The 17258-nt window shown below is 45.5% G+C and overlaps 1 pseudogene; it reads left to right on the top strand.

The window, feature by feature from the left end:
• The first annotated feature begins 882 nt into the window (after window positions 1–882).
• LOC120845845 lies at window positions 883–3016 on the top strand (annotated as a pseudogene).
• The last annotated feature ends 14242 nt before the right edge of the window (window positions 3017–17258 follow it).

The raw sequence follows: 17258 nt of genomic DNA, 5'->3' as shown, positions 1-17258 counted from the left end.
CTCGACGTCGCTGCCACAGACACTGCTCAGTCCAAGCGTGCGTGTGCAGCAACAGCCGTTCCATTGCTGTTAACCTTTGACGAAAGTGTAACCACCAAGGACAATGCTCCTCGATCAAAGCGTATTTGTGCAGCGGCAGACATTCCACTGCAACTTGCTCTCGCCGACACTACAAGCAACATAAACAACGCTGCTCAGTTAACGTATGCTTGTGCAGTAACAGCCATTTCTATGCCACTAGCTCTCGACATCTCTGCAAGCAGCACAGACAACGCCCCAGCCAAGCGTGCCTGTGCAGTGACGATTGTTTCAATGCCATCAGCCCCCGACGAGAGCGCAACCACTACGAACAGTGGGTCCGATACTTGCTGCTCATCGGCAGCCTTTTTACGGCAACCAGTTCTCAACAACAGTGCAAGCGACATGGACAATGCTGCTCAGTCCGAGTATGCTTGTGCAGTGACAGCCGTCTGTCAGCCTTTAGCTTTTGATATCTCTGCAAGCAACACAGAAAATGCTTTATTCATGCAGGATTGTACAGCGACAGCCGTCTCACTGCCCTTAGCCCCAAACGACAGTGCAAGTACCACAGACAATGCTCCTCGGTCAAAGCATACTTGCACAGTGACAACCGTCCCACGGCAACAACCACCTCTCGACAATGGAGAATGTGACCTGGACCACCATGCTCGATCTCCTCTTTTCATTACCCCAGAGCCCAGGTCTGAGCTTGTTTGTTCTACTGCATTGGAACAACCCGGTGGTTCTCCAGGTCCAATTGTTCAGGAGCTGAAGGAAAAACTGCAGCCTGAAGTCGGGTCTTCAGAAGGACTAACAAGCTCGTCCGCTGTTTTCACGTTTGGAAGTAGTACCACCCAAAGTATGTTACTGATGCATCGCCAAAACTCCCAGCTTCGAAAGAAAAACTCCGATCTGGCCCGGAAGTACCGAAACTTGCAAAGGCTCCATGATGAAGCCAAATCAAGACTGCGAAGTCTCACAAAAAAACTGACATCAGCTCAGAAAGAAATAAGTGCTTTGAAAAGTTCAAGATTTCTGAACACAGACTAAACAAAGGCTTTGACTGTGAAATCAATGAAGGGACATAAGTGGTCAGAGAAGACTATTCAAGTTGCCCTTCAAATCAAGCACGCATGCGGTACATCAGGGTATGAACTGCTGAGGTCCCTGTCATATCCGCTACCCTCGAACAGAACGTTGATTCGGAGACTCCAACACATTAAGTTTCTGCCTGGGGCTCTTGACGAAGTTTTCGAAGTGCTAAAGCGGAAAGTGCAGACTATGGAAGACATAGAGAAAGACTGTGTTCTCTTTATGAATGAGATGGAGATTAGTCAGGGATTTGACCACGACAGTTCACTGGATCGTATTTTTGGAAGCACCACACTCCCAGAATCCCGTGTGAATGTCGCGAACCATGCCCTTGTGTTTATGGTTGGGGGAATAAACACGGTGGAAGCAAGTGATTGCATACCACTTCACTGGACGATCAACTGACGAAAGTGCTTTAAAGGAGCTTGTCTTTCATCTCATTGAACTATGTTTCAACATCTCTCTCAAGGTGATCATAGTTACAAGTGACATGGGATCAGCAAACCGTGCTGTGTGGCGTCTGCTCAACTTTTCAAATCACAGGCACTCTGAGACCGTGTGTTCTGTCCCACACCCACACCTCGACGGGAGACAGCTCTATTTCATGGTTGATCCAGCGCATGTTTTAAAAAATATTCGTGCCCAACCTGCTTCGTTCAGAGACCTTTACTTTAGGAGAAGAGACTCCGAGAGAGCACAACCTCCCAGGAGGGACCGTGGACATCCACCATGTTGAAGCTGTTCTTGCATACGATGCAAACAATGAACTCAAGATCGCCAACAGGCTTTCTGGCATTCACGTCAGCAATGGACATTTCACAAAAATGAAAGTGAGCATTGCTGTGCAATTGTTCCGTGAGGCTCCTCCCGCAATCCGCTACCTAATTCAGCAAAAAGTCTTGCCGCCTGAAGCTGAGGCAACAGCCTGGTTCTTTGATCTAGTGACTAGGTGGTACACCTTGATGTCGTCACGTCACCCAATGGTCGCTCTGAGTCATTTTGATGCTGCAAAGCACACGGAAGCACTCGGGACTTTGGACCTGGCAATCACCACCTTCTGTCGGATGGACATGGGAGCAACAGCTCATTGGAAACCGTCGCAGGCCGGGCTTCTTGTTTGTACCACTGTCGTTCTGCGCCTGTCTGACGAACTTCTGAACAGGCACAACTACAAGTACCTTCTCACGGGCAGGTTGAGCCAGGACTGCCTTGAGAATATTTTCTCTGTGCTGCGACTCAAAGCCCGTGCCAAGTGCATATGACATTAAGTGTGCTTTGAAGTTGATCTGTGTCAGTCAGTTTCTCTTCACCCCGACATCTTCCAGCTACAATGTTGATGACAGCATGCACCTGGCTGACCTCTTTGATCCAGCCCTCAAGAAGCAGGTGCAAGATGTCAACCAAGAGTCTGAAGAGCTGGAGAACCTGTTCGTGTGTGAACCAACTGCAGTCGAGTGCGACATTCTGGCCTACCTGGGACGTTTTATTCTTAGGTTTGTCAATAAGTCTATTGGCAACTGTGAGGACTGCGAAGGTGTCCTAGTGTCGGATGGTAATGATCCGCACAGCAGTTTGATTCACCTGAAAGACTATGTCAAGGGCGCTGGGAACCTTGTCTACCCCAGACAAGCTGTGATGAGTGTCCTGATAGAGTGCGAAGAGAACATCAAGGCTTTTACCCAACTAGACGCCATCTTGACGCTCAAGGCTCCATTTGCCACTATTCTGGAGTTCCTGCGCAAATCTGTAACATTGGAGTTAGGGTGCTGTGACATACACAAAGCTTGTGTGGAGAAGATTCTTCTTGAAAAGTATGTCAGAACAAGAATCAGGATTCACCTCCGACGCACAGGAAGTAAACGGAGCGTCGAGCGGGACATGTGCTGCGGCAAACTTTAATTAACCGCTGAATGGTGTGTTTTATTACGAAGAGTACTTCTCAATTCAGTGATATTGTGATTTATTGGTCCATGTTGTCACCAGTGAGTGATGAATTTGCTTTCTTGTAAATATTTGGTCTTTTGCCTATACTCTTATTTTATGCTCTTATTATTTATTGTCTGCTGTCCTACTTCAGAACATGTGTGTCACGTGATTTGTGCCCTGCACGTCTTCCTAAGTATTAAATGTTCAGTAAGTTTCATCAATGTAGCAGGCTGCATTCATTTACACTGTACTACACTTTTAGCACGAACACGCCACCAGCGCTTTTTCTCATTTTGCTCGAATAGTGAATTAAGAGATGCAAATTTTTGTCGCATAAGTTGATGCCCAAATGAGCCCTTTCCACTACATAAGTAGCTTTGGTGATATAATTTTTTTTTAAAGTTGAACAGTGAAAACCGGCTATTGCCTCTTTACGCTAAGAATGTCGTGCTGTGGACATTTCCTTTTTAACGTGACACATTCTTTGGCTAGTTCTAGATTTCATGAAGCCAGATTTGCGAATGTTTACCCGCTTTTCTAGCTATCTTAGTTCCCTCTCATACTGACTCGTTCACCGGCACAAAGGGAATCTTTTTCCTACTGCTGAGCAAAATGATAATGGTAAGGTCAATGACAGGACAAGAACCGGCCCCTAGTCATCTTTTCTGATGACCAGCATCCAGCACGTGCTCATTGCCTTCTGTCCTGTTCTGGCTGCACATGTCCACGCTCAAACTTCACGAGATGCGAAGAGTTATCGAAGGTCGGGAATCTCACGCTAGAGGAATTATCAGTGGTGTATCTACGCCATCCGGCGACCGGGGGCCCTTATGTCTTTTGTCCTTGCCCTCCACTTCCCCCCCCCCTTCCCTATTGACTCCCTGAGATCGCAACCTACCGGTAAAGCGGGGCGGGGCTGGGGGTGCTGGGTGCTGCCAGAGGTGCAGTGGCGTAGCCACAAAATATTTTCGGAGGGTGTTTCAAGGAGCTGGTCAAATCCCACAAACAATATATATATATATATATATATATATATATAACGAAATAAAATTGGGGGGGGGGGGGGTGTTCTGGCACCTGAACACCCCCCCTGCCTACGCGCTTGCACTGGTGGCACCCCCCCCTCCCCCAATAACCGTCTCCCTTGACCCCCCCACCGTTGCTACAACACTGGGAATGATTGTGACTGAAAGCCCCTTTAACGTTTTTGTCCTAGCCAATTAGCTCTTCACCGGAACAGGTCGCAAAATTCAGGGAGTTGAAGAATACATTGGCAACTTTCCTCCAAATATGTCATATTAGTCAAATCGTTTTATTAAATATTCAAGTCTAATAAAAAAAAACTAAGAAAAATGCGTTTTCCTTTCTTACTCCAACTTGCAACTGTAAACCGTAATGGGAAAATGTGGACATAAAGGTTATTTTAGGAGAGTTGCTGCCTTTTTTATGAGCAATTTTAGTTGCTTACGGCATTTTTGGGTGAAAACATTAATTTATTTATCGTATGAATGAGTCCAAAAAACTCGCCTTTTAAGCTAAGTACCACCATCCATCACCGCTAAACAGTTTTTCTTCTGCTAAATGACGTAAAAAGTCACTGTACCAACGAAATCTGTGCAAATTGCTACCCCTGCACCGTTTTCCGCGCAAAAGCTGGGGACCAAGAGGGCGGCTCGTCAGGTTTGGCGGCCGTCTGAGCGGGCGTTTGGCAACAATGGTTGGAGTTGTCACCACCCTAAAAGACGGAGTCGGCGAGTATGTAGGCTCCCTACAATCTACGGACAGACTGCCATCTAGCGGGAGGAGAACAAAATGCAAAACACACCAAGTGTCTTTTTTTTTTTGTTTTCTTTTCCGAAAGAAAGAAACTCGTTTTCGGAAATATCGCTGTAGTTCCGAAACGGATTACCCTTAACTAATTATTTTGATACCATTCGATTCCGTATTAAATTTTAGAGGCACCTGCGCGAACACAACCGTTTTCTAAAAATTAGTAGATTATGTAAAGCGTGAATAAACTTAAAAGTGTCAAAACTGCTGTTTTGAGTCGATTTCACGATTTAACAATATATATTTGTACCAAATACTGAGCGATATAATCTGCGCCAATGAAACAATTAAGTATTAACCTTTTTATCGTAAAAGTTTCAAGCAAATACAAAGAGCGGTTCTCATGTAGGAATTTTTTGAAAACGTAAAGTCTACATGCATTCTCTATGGCACTTGGAGGTACTATGCCCTCTTAACAGACAGAATTCAGAAGCCACACACCGTCATGTCATGAACTCACCAAAGTCCAACGTAGCAAAATAATAAAAAAATATTTTTCATTAAATAAATTACATATTTTTACTTAAATCACCATACGCAAGAAAAAAGGTATTCTTTATCATTAGGTGAATTCTTAAACATGGCATATCGATTTATCAATCTATCCAACGAGTGTAGACGATGCGGAAAAATTACTGTAAATTTAAACTTTTAAAGTAGTTATCCACGATGAACACAGCTCAAACAATGAGGATGGAGTGAAGGAACACAGACGACAGGACAGAGCTGTACTCGCAACTAGTTTAATTGGTGAAAAAGATTAAAGGAAAACAACATAGCCAAAACGATAACATAAGACTTGCTCAGTGGCGGCGAAAGCAGCCTAGCATAACAATTATCTTCAAATTCCCAGCTCTGCCCTGGTTTCAACACCGAAAGGACATCAACAAACCACCGAGTGCTGAAGCGCTGTCCTGCCAGGTATCAACGCCATGAGCACATCGTCATCATCGTACTAACGCCGGTTCAGCTGATTGGTTGACAAGCCAGCACCTGGTATCATACCTCGGCAAACCTCACTCATAAGGCCCCTCACTCACCCTCACTCACCCTCATCTTCACAGGTGAGGTGAAGGTGAGTGAGTTTCTGAACCAGGAAAATTCGTGAGTGTGAGGGTGAGTGAGGGCCGTGGGGGCTGTGAGGGCCGTGAGGGCCGTGAGGGGGGTGAGGGCCGTGAGGGCCATGAGGGCCGTGAGAGCTGTGAGGGCGGTGAGGGCCGTGAGGGCGGTGAGGGCCGTGAGGGCCGTGAGGGCGGTGAGGGCCGTGAGGGCCGTGAGGGCGGTGAGGGCCGTGAGGGGCGTGAGGGGCGTGAGGGCGGTGAGGGGCGTGAGGGGCGTGAGGGCAGTGAGTGGCGTGAGGGCCGTGAGTGGCGTGAGGGCCGTGAGTGGCGTGAGGGCCGTGAGTGCGTGGTGTGATGGCGGTGAGTGCGTGAGGGTTGTGAGGGCCATGAGTGCGTGAGGGCAGTGAGTGGCATGAGAGGCGTGAGGGCGGTGAGCGCATGAGGTGTGTGAGGGCCATGAGTGCGTGAAAGTGTGAGGCCCCCTTCAGATCGAGCATCTTTCTCAGCAATTTTGGTGTTAATGGCGGGTTGTTCTCTAGTTTTCCCTAGATCGACACGAATTGCTGAGATCGGGTGCGGCTTGGAATAAGCAAGCAACTCGGAGCAATTCGAATGCGTTTGAAGCAGCGGCATCCAATCAGGGACGCAAAACTTTCACGTGATACCTGGTGCCGTTGATGATGACACCGAAAGACGATTCTGGTTCGAAATCGATCGTTTTTTTTTTTAATAAACTGTTTCAGAAAGGTGCATTAGTATTCTTAACGAGATTTAAATGCATAAAAACACCTTTATAACGCGTAATTGTGTCTAAATAGGGCAAGAAAAATAAGATTTTATGATATCGATGGCAAATTGCAGCAATTGGTTGCTGCGTGTGATCGCGGGTGACCCGTGTTGCTGGTGTTGCGACGTAAGGTTTCTGGGCGAATTTGCCTCATCTGAAGCTGGCCTGAGTGGCGTGAGGGTCGTGAGGGGTGTGAGGGCCGCAAGGGCGGTGAGTGGCGTGAGGGCGGTGAGTGGCGTGAGGGCGGTGAGTGGCGGTGAGTGGCGGTGAGGGCGGTGAGTGGCGTGAGGGCTATGAGTGGCGTGAGGACTATGAGTGCGTGAGGGCCGTGAGGGCGGTGAGGGTCGTGAGGGCCGCGAGGGCCGCGAGGGCGGTGAGGGCCGTGAGGGCGGTGAGTGGTGTGAGGGCGGTGAGTGGTGTGAGGGCGGTGAGTGGCGTGAGGGCCATGAGTGAGTGAGGGGCGTGAGGGCCGTGAGGGCGGTGAGGGCAGTGAGGGCAGTGAGGGCCGTGAGGGCAGTGAGGGCCGTGAGGGCCGTGAGGGCCGTGAGGGCCGTGAGGGCCGTGAGGGCCGTGAGGGCGGTGAGTGCGTGAGGTTCAGTGAGGGTGAGTGAAGGGCTGAAGGTGAGTATGACTGTGAGGGTGAGGGTGAGTGAGGGGCTGAAGGTGAGTGTAGCTGTGAGGGTGAGGGTGAGTGAGGGGCTTAGGTGAGTGTGGCCGTGAGGGTGAGGGAGGGCGACCTAAAATGCCGACCTCTGCCTGGTATACGTCACCCATCGCCGTTAAAAGCCAAAGTTCCTCAAATTACAAGCCAGTTGCACTGGTGCCGTCGGTGGCTACTTTGCGCCACATTGGCTACTTTTGAGCACAGTCTGGCTACAAAAGTATTAAGTTAGCTCGTTGGCCTTTTTGGCTACTTTTAGAGCGCAGCTGTTAGGGGCCCGTTTCCGGCTTGAGCGGCGTCGCCGTCGCCGTCGGCGTAACCGCGCGGTGCATCATAGGAAATGTCCCATAATGCACCGCGCGAGCCCCCCACCGGGGTCACGTCACCTCGTGGGGGGTCACGTGACCCCCCGAGGTCACGTGACCCCCGAAGTCACGTGACTCCCCGAAGTCACGTGACTCCCCTGAGGTCACGTGACCCCCTCCTCGAGGTCACGTGACCCCCTTCGAGGTCACGTGACCCCCGCCGATGTCGCGTGACTCCCCGATGACGTCATCGTCACTGATGACGTCACCGGCATCCACATCGTCATCATCATCATCACTGATGACGTCACCGGCATCCACATCGTCATCGTCATCATCACTGATGACGTCACCGGCATCCGCATCGTCATCATCACTGATGACGTCACCGGCATCCACATCGTCATCGTCATCATCACTGATGACGTCACCGGCATCCGCATCGTCATCGTCATCATCACTGATGACGTCACCGGCATCCACATCGTCATCGTCGTCATCACTGATGACGTCACCGGCATCCACATCGTCATCGTTATCATCACTGATGACGTCACCGGCATCCACATCGTCATCATCACTGATGACGTCACCGGCATCCACATCGTCATCATCACTGATGACGTCACCGGCATCCGCATCGTCATCGTCATCATCACTGATGACGTTACCGACATCCGCATTGTCATCATCATCACTGATGACGTCATCAGTGACGTCACTGATGTCGTCGCCGGCATCCGCATCGTCATACACCGCTGATGACGTCGCTGATGACGTCACCGACATTCGCATCGTCATCATCACTGGTGAAGTCATCAGTGACGTCAGTGATGACGTCATCGGTACCCGCAACGTCATCGTCACTGATGACGTCACCAGTGACGGTGACGTCATCAGTGACGTCACTGATGACGTCATCAGTGACGGTGACGTCATCAGTGACGTCACTGATGACGTCATCAGTGACGTCAGTGATGACATCATCGGCATTGGGGGTCACGTGACCCCCAAGTTCACTTGACCCCCCCTGGTCAGTTTAAGCCCTCCCCCCCAGTGCCCTTCCCTCCTCCTCCTCAAGAGCTGCGCTCTAATTCGGCATTACAGGGAGTTGTAAGCGGCTTTCATTTTGTTTATTTATATTCTCGTGAATTTTTAGTAAAAATATTGTATATACTCGGGCAGAAAGATGACAAAATTTCGGACGTTACAAATACCTTTAAAAGAAAATTATGAAAAAGACGCCGACCTTTTGGTCATCACGACACTGAAAGAGCAGACAATCACAAGTCCGCAAACATGATATAAATGGAAGCGACAGCTGCATTAGAATCAGTCTTTCTTGGCAAAGTTAGTTGTTTGCTTGTGTTTTCGAACATGCCCAGAAAAAGACTTGATCCTTCCCAGCTATCACGATACTGAGCGGCAGCTTACAGGGGTGTTTCTGGAGTGTGTCCTTCTCCACATCTCGCAGAAGGTGTGCTGAGACTCCTGTTGCTTCCAGTATCGAATGCGGATTCTGAGCGCTTGTTTTCTCAAGTTTCCCTAACAAAAACTAAATTGAGAAACAGATGAAGCTCGACGTTCTTACGGCGATTCTGAGTTCGGGCTGCGGCTGCAAGAGAAAACGACCTCCACATTTGACGTGCCCATTAAGCTTCTTAAAGAACTTACCCTCGATTACACTGGATGCGGGAGCATCTATTCACGTTGACCACGGCTGAACATAGCCTTATTTTATCACTTTGTGTGACGATCCTTTTCTAGAAAAAACGGTAGCGACATTTTTGGTGCCAAGACAAATAAAACTTTTGGCTACTTTTGACACGTGTTTTGGCTAGTGTCCCCAACCGCCCAACGGCAACACTGGCCACTTGCTCAGTGGCGGTGTCAAAGGCAGCCTAGCATAACAGTTATCTTCAAATTCGCAGGTTGGTAGAATTTACCCTGTGTACCTGCGTACCGCTACTTCTGTTGGTGTCGAGGTGCTGTGCTTCTCCTATTCTAGTCTGAAATGAATGGATCCCATCTGTGTTTAGTCTGTAATAAGCCACTGCCTGATAACAGAGCGTATCTAACATGTTCTGTATGTGAATACGGTTATCACTTAGGCACATATTCTGGTGTTACCAAGACAGCCTACAAGGCCAAGGAGGACGCGGAAAAGTGTAAATGGATATGTCAAACATGCAAAATCTCTAATGCTCATGGGGCCGAAGCGCCCAGCCGTATCGCAACCGTAAGGCAGAAACCCGAACAAGGAACTGCATTTGAGAAGGTGCTGAGAGAAATCAGCAAGAAACTAGCAGAACTTACGGCAATCAGGTGTAAAGTAGACGAAGCAGACTGTCGATAAGCTTGAACAATCGGTTCAGCATATGTCCGATCAGTACGACGAGGTACTAAATGAGATGAAACGTCGATCCGCGCAAAGTGCAACATTAAAGAAAAAAATGGAAAAAATCGAGGCTGACAATGCTAGCCAAAAGGTTCAGATGCTAATACAGCAAGTTAACAATCTCGAGCAATACAGCAGGCGACAAAACCTGGGAATACACGGTGTGCCACAAAGTTACAATGAAAACCTTTTCCGTAAACTAAACGAGCTAGCGGGCGAACTGGAACTGCCAGAACTATACCAAAACAAAGTAGAAAGACTTCACAGATTGTTTCCAAAACCAGGCAAGGCACCCGCCGTGCTCGTTCGCTTCATGTCAAGCATTAATCGTGACCAGTGGATGGCCAAAAAGTAACATCTGAAGAACGCTGAATCCAGCGTTGTGGACAATCTGACACCACACAACAAGAAGCTACTCTGGATGACGAGGGTGAAGGCTGAAGAAAAACAATACCAGTTTCCTTGGCAAAAGAACGGCCAGTTGTTCGTGCGCAAAGCCCCGGGCGAGCGGGCAATCGCTATCGAGTGTGAAGCTGACCTACATAAAATATGTTGACTGTCAGTATAAGTTAGACAACCTGTTTGTTGCTCTGAATAGTGGACCTGGTGAATCACTGTCACTATCATAATGCTGGTTCTTTTTGTAGCTTCAGATCTGTGAGGCATAAGCAGCCTGCCTCCTTTTTCTTTTATCACTTAAATATGTGTAGCCTAAAAAACAAAGATGGCGTCAGTATTTTCTTATCCTCTTTAAACCATGAATTTGATGCAATGGCTTTTAGTGAGACGTGGTTTACTAGAATCGATGATGTGGTACAATTCGAAGGTTTCCGATGCGTAGCCGTACATGAAACAAATAAAAAAGGCGGTGGTGTTCCCCTTTATATAAAGAACAATTTTCTTTACGAGGTCATCCCTGAGTACACCATTATTAATCAAAACTTTGAATCGCTTTTTGTGAAATCAGACGCGTTTGTGTTTGGCGTTATCTCCCGGTCTCCCTCTGGGTCATTAGATGAGCTCTTTCGTTTTGTTGAACCTACGCTAGAATTCTTTTAGACATTCAAAATGCCCGTCGTAGTTATGGGCGACTTCAATGTTAACATTTTGCAAAAATCTAATGTAGTTAATGAATTTATTGCTATTGTTAGAGGCAGACGAAGAAGAGGACGAGGAATAGAATTGTGCTTTTGTGAACGTTAACTGGCATTCCGTCAGCCGGAACTGAAGTTGACTCCAGTGCGCCTGTAACAATATTATATACTCAAACGGTTTCTCAAATATAATTGATATACCAACTCGCATTACAGATTCTAGTGAAACGCTAATCGACACATGTTTAACGAGCTGTTATAAAAACAATACTGAGGCAGGTGTACTCACAAGTGATATAAATGATCATTTATCACTTTTTCATTCCAAAACTTTTGTCACATACTGCCAGACAAATGAATAGAAACCCTTCCACGCAAATCATTACTGAGAAAAAAATTGAGCACTGTCGTCAACTTGTAGCTTCAGTGGACTCGAGTGAAATATTACAGATGGTAAATCACAATGATGCGTACGATTTGTTCCTGAACAAAATTATCAGCTTCTATGATTGTGCATTCCCTGTCGTAATACTAAAAAAAGTAAAAAAGCAAGGAAGCCGGGAATAACATCGGACCTAATGCAAAAAATTAAGGCACGAAACAAACTATATCATGCATTTATATTAAGCTGAGACTTGTCTATTTTGCAACAGTTCAAAAAAGTTAGAAACAAATTAGGTGCTGATATTAAGAAGTCTCGCATTCGCTACTATACTGATACGTGCGCAGACATTTGCTATGATCCTCGGAAAACTTGGCGTACTATCAAAGGCTTATTGCAGAGGACACAGAACAGTGTACCAACCAAAATAGAAATAGGCGATGAATCTATGAGCGGAAAGGCTCTTGCTAACAAGTTTAATCGACATTTCTTAACCTTTGCAACCTCCGATCAAACGACCACTGAAAAATTTGAGAAGTACATAAAGCACAATCTCACGCATACTATGTTTCTTCACCATTTTACCCCCACAGAAATTGTCAGCCTAATAAGTGATCTGAAAAATATTTGTTCCAGCGGTTATGATGAAATAAATGCGGTACCAATCAAAGCGGTTTCAGATTTAATATCCGACGTAGTCTGCCACATAACCAACTTGGTCTTATCTACTGGAATCTTTCCCGAAAAAATGAAAATTGCTAGAATTTGTTTTTTCACAAAAGTGGTGCTCTTGATAGTATCAGCAATTACAGGCGAATATCAGTACTCTCACTTTTTTCAAAAAGAGTAGAGAAAGTTATACATTGTAGAATAATTAATCATCTTCATAAATGCCAACTAATCTCGGCAAACCAAAGTGGATTTCAGAGAGGTAAATCGACTGAGTCAGCTTTACTTAGTAACATCCGAGAAAAACTGAACAGCAATATAGAAAATCACTCCTAGACTATAGGCATCTTCGTAGATTTTAACAAAGCTTTTGACTATCAAAAATAATATTCTATTTGATAAACTGCCACACTACGGAATTAGAGGCCTTTCGCTTAAACTGTAGCGCAGTTATCTGTCAAATCGTATTCAATTTGTGGTAGCTGATAGTATAGCATCAGACACTGAATATATAAAAAAAATTGTGTTCCGCAAGGATCTATATTAGGACCTATACCTAGTCCTTTATACCAATGACCTCGTTGCTATCCCCCATACTCCAGACATAGTACTTTACGCCGAAGACATGAGTGTTTTTGCTTTTTTCATGAAGGGACCTATCATCTCTTATTCCTGTCACAAACTCATGGCTAAAAAACTTATCTAGGTGGCTTCATGGGAATCAACCGCTTTTAAATGTTAACAATACAAAATATATTATTTTTTCTTCAATTAATTGACCAGTAGACCTTATTACCGAAATAGTATTTCAGTCACTAGAAAGGGTTAACGAATACAAATTCTTAGGCATACATTTTTATGAAAACCTTGGCTGGACATGTCATGTAAATTTCGTGAAGCAAAACATTGCACAGTCTATTGGTGTACTGAATAGATTTCGTGCCTTACTTACTACCAACATGGCTAAAGCGTCCGCTCTACTTCACTACTGTTCATTCGCGACTGCACTATTGTTTACTAGCTAGTTTTTTACTTAATGCAGAAAAAAAGTATATGGTTTATTCAAAACCTATCAAGCCATAATCATACATTTCAATACTTTGAAGAACATCGTATGCTGAATATTGAGGCACTATATAATCAACGATTGTCTCAGGTTATATTCTCCCAAGTTAAAACTGACCGTGAATTATTGCTTTATACATATATGAATACTGATACACACCACAATTTTAGAAATATAAACTTTATAAAAATGACAATAGAACAAATGATGGTATGCAATTACTAGGCAGATTCCCAATCTTCTCAACCTCCATCCTGGTTTGATCGATATAAGCGATAATTCAAACCTCTCGACTTTTAGAAAACAACCAAAAACATATTTTCTACATTCTGTATAATATTGTTGTCTTCTAAATTATGTGTACAGATGTAATTGTAGTATTCATATATTTTTGCTTTACATAGTGGCTTGTTTATTTTTTCATTGCAAGAGCCTATGTATGGTGATTTAGTTACTACCGGTGTATCTTTCTTTATGATTAACTGTAACACTGTACCACTCGTCTGCCTGCTGCATATGCTGCAAGTGAAGTCTAGGGGCCTGGTCGGGTGACTTTCTGTCACCTTTTGCCTCAGCGCCATGACAATCCTATATTATCAAAAAGTTCCAGTAAACAAAAAACAAAACGAAAATCAACCACCACCTACTCATCTATCAAGCACCACACTAGCTTCGCTGCTGAAACACTGAGAAAAAAGTCAACGACTAAAAGAAGTGACGTTTCCTTAGCTATGAGGAGGGGTGGGGGGCACAGGCGCTCGCCCAGTCGCCACAAACCGGGTTTTGGTTCAGAAGGGGTGAGTGAGTGAGTGATTGAGTTTTAATGGCGCAAAAGCATCTAAGGCTATAGAGCGCCAAAGTCTGTGACTATTTTATGAACGGTTTCTAGAGAGGAAAGAGGGCTCCAGTGGCCAGTGATAGAATAAAAGGATGTGCATGAATTTGTATATAAATATTGTGGTGAAAGATTTAAAATTGCAAAGCAAGTTTAAAGTTGATGTAAAAGTCCAGTGCTTTCTAGGAATTTAGTAACATTTGCATGAGGTATAAAAGGTTCATTTCCAACTAAAAGAGCCAGGTGTAAAGGCATCTGTGCTGAATAAAACTGGGCGAAGTAGAATTGGCGGTATCTGTGATATCCGGGGCACTCAAGAAGGATATGCACTACAGTTAATGGTTCTGAACAGTGTTTGCATGTAGGTGGATCCTCTCGGCGAAGCAGATACCCATGCGTTAGATGTGCGTGGCCAATTCTTAACCGACAAAGAATTACCTCGAAAAAACGGTCCCTTTGACGGGCACTCGCCCACTCCTGTAGCATCGGCTTCACAACATGGAGTTTGTTGGTTTCGCGGGACCATTCCTCTTGCTATTTGCACTTGATACTTTTCTTTATGGTCATTTTGTAATCTTGGTAGGGTATGTCGTGAATATCAACCTTCCTTGAAGCACATGTGGAAGCGGCACGATCAGCAGCTTCATTGCCGGGAATACCCACGTGACTAGGCACCCAGGAAAAGACTACCTGCAATTTGTTGTCCCTAGCCGCAGCAACCTCTTTATGTTGTAGCTGAGTTATTAAAGGGTTTTTTGCTATCTCAAGGGATCTGAGTGCTCTCAGAGCACTTAGCGAATCAGTGTAAACTACAGAGTATGGATGCCTATTTTTGATAATATAGTCTGTGGCGAATAGTAAACCGTATAATTCAGCAGTCAAGATAGTTGCATTGGAATTAATTCTCCGCACACATTTAAGTGGTGGTCCAATCACGGAACAGCCGAAACAAAAATCGGTTTTTGTTCTGTCGGTATAAAAGCTGGTGTAGTCTTTATATGTATTTTGTAGCTCAAAGAATTCCTCTTTTAAGACTTCTGCTTGGGTATTTTTCTTAGTGTACTCAGTAAGTGACAAGTCTGTGATGAGCAGACTATGTTCCCATGGTGCCACTGTTCCCAGAAGCTGAGCAACAGGTGGGTTTGTCTCAAGGCTAGCCAAAACGGCCGCGGTCTTGTTCCGCAATGAAAAGGGAGGCTTAACAGCGGGCTTGCTTTGGAAGGTTCGTTCAAAACGTGTTCCCTCTACTAGTTACCGACACGGATGTTGTACTACAGACTGTATCCTAAGGGAATACATTAGACCTAGGACATCTCGCCTTTTCTCTAGAGACATTTCATTAGCTTCAGCATAGAGGCTCAGCACAGGAGATGTACGAAACGCACCGGTAGCGAGTCGGATCCCTGCGTGATGGATTGGATCCAACATTTTCAGTGTTGATGCACTCGTTGATCCATACACCAAACATTCATAATCTAGGCGTGACCGCACAATCGATTTATAGATTCTTAGGAGGCACAGTCGATCGGAGCCCCAAGTCATGTGGGAAAGAACTCTCAGAATATTAAGGAATTTCTGGCATTTTTGTTTTAGCATTTTTATATGCTGGCTGAAAGAAAGCTTGGAGTCGAATATAAGCCCTAGAAACCTATACTCTGTTTTTACCTGAACTGGTGCATTGTATATGGTCAACGAAGGCGTCGGCATCACACCACGTTTTCGTGAAAAACAAACACAAGCAGTCTTCTCCGTGGAGAACTTAAATCCGTTATTGTCAGCCCACCTTGTCACATCATTACCAGTCAGTTGAACACGCCGTTCGCAGATTGCGAGGTTACATGAGGAAACAGCGATCTGGAGGTCTTCTACATACAGTAAGTAGTGGACTGAAAGTGGTATGACACGCGCGATAGAATTGATTTTTATAGCAAACAGAGTAACACTTAGGACACCGCCCTGTGGAACGCCATTTTCCTGTACGAACCATCGTGAGTGAACGGACCCCAGCCTTGCTCGGAAAATGCGTCTACCTAAATAGCTCTCAATGGCATTGAACATGCGGCCCTGGATACCAATGTCAATCATTTCCCTTAAAATTACATTCCGCCAGGCAGTATCGTATGCTTTCTCAAGGTCGAAAAACACACAGGCAGTACTGTCTATTGACGAACGCCTCTCGACCAGTTGTCTCCAATCGAATATATTGATCCTGCGTCAAGCGGGACGAGCGGAAACCACACTGGTATTTATCCAGGATGCAATGTTTTTCCAAGTGCTGCATCAGTCGCCTATTAATCATTTTTTCGAGGGTTTTAACACAAGCAGCTCGTCAATGCTATTGGCCTATAACTATTAGCAGCATCCGAGTTCTTTTCTGGTTTAAGCAGAGAGATTATTGTAGCCGTTCTCCAAGCTGATGGAAAAAGCCTCTCCTCCCATATTCTGTTGAAAAGGTATAAGACCAGAATAAGTGTAGACGGGTGGAGATGATTCAACACGAGGTAGTGGATACCGTCAGTACCAGTTGCTAAGGGCTTGACGCTATGAAGGACCATCTTTAGTTCAATAAGAGTGAAGGATCTATTATACGGTTCCCGTGCACCAACAGGTGTCTTTATGGTCCTGGCTTCTTTCTGCTGTTTTAGCCGAAGAAATGATGGTGAATAGTGCCTGGAACTTGAAACAGATTCGAAATGTTTCCCGAGAATATTGGCTTGTTCCTCTAGACTTTCTGGACAGGTTCCGTTGCAGGATAACAGGGGGATGGTGAAAGCACAATAGGATCCATTGATTTTGTTAATTCGGTCCCAGACCTCCTTCGGTGATGGGTGGCTATTTATTGATGTCGCATATCCTTGAAAACTTGTTCTTTTCGATTGCTGGCGAATGTACCGTGCACGGGCATTCATTTGCTTGAATTGAAGACGATTGCTTGATGTCGGATACCGTCGAAATATGCTCCATGCCTTGTTTTAGTTTTTTTCGCGATTCTGAGCATTCTTCATTCCACCAAGGCTTGGGATGGTGTGGGAGGCGTCCCGAGGTCATGGGGATTGCCATTATGGCCGCCTGAAGGATACAATTCGTTAAGTATTCATTCCCTTCATCAATTGAAAGCTTGTCAAGAGATG

Source organism: Ixodes scapularis, unplaced genomic scaffold, assembly GCF_016920785.2.
Source record: "Ixodes scapularis isolate PalLabHiFi unplaced genomic scaffold, ASM1692078v2 ptg001131l_1___fragment_3__unscaffolded, whole genome shotgun sequence".
Lineage (NCBI taxonomy): Eukaryota > Metazoa > Arthropoda > Arachnida > Ixodida > Ixodidae > Ixodes > Ixodes scapularis.
The sequence above is the reverse complement of the archived record's forward strand: the minus strand, read 5'-3'. Positions and strand labels throughout refer to the sequence as shown.